Source organism: Seriola lalandi, unplaced genomic scaffold (assembly GCF_002814215.2).
Source record: "Seriola lalandi dorsalis isolate HSWRI2012SDOR001 ecotype SW California unplaced genomic scaffold, Sedor1 jcf7180002054840, whole genome shotgun sequence".
Classification (NCBI taxonomy): Eukaryota; Metazoa; Chordata; class Actinopteri; order Carangiformes; family Carangidae; genus Seriola; species Seriola lalandi.
In genome coordinates this window covers 470,992-471,584 of record NW_019525393.1, presented here as the reverse complement: position 1 = coordinate 471,584, position 593 = coordinate 470,992, and positions in this window count along the sequence as shown.

The following is a 593-nucleotide window of genomic DNA, read 5'->3' as shown; positions in this document are numbered from 1 at the left end:
GCGGACCCGAACCGGGAGATGGAGCAGCTTCTTCGGGCCCCGACGTGGCAGCGAGTCGGAGAGAGAGACACCGAAGACACTGCGCGCAGTGAGCGGACATCCTCCAACTAATCTTCATTCTTCATTTTGTCACGGTATGTGAAACTCTCTCGGCCCCATAATGAAACCAGCTATGAGAAATTAATGTTTAAATGAATATTACATCACGCCCGTGATTTGTGCTTTAAATCGTTATTCATGGCAAAAAAAAAAAGTGTACGTGTATGTGTGTGTGTATATATATATATGAGCTTATTACGTTTATATATCATGAATAACAACAGACAAAAAATATGACTCTATTCCAACTCTGAGAGATGTCTCTTTTTTCTCCCTTTTCAGTTCAAATAGGAGAGTTTGGTAGGGCAGTTATTTTATTTAATTTATTTATACATTTATTTACATATTTGATATAATTTTCCTACTTATTTTTATTTTTTTTTTACACTGGTATATGGGCCGAAATATTTAAGACTGATGCTGGAGACTTCATTTGGAATACAAAATAAATGCTATCGGATGACGTTGGACTACTAGGATGTGTGAAATGACAG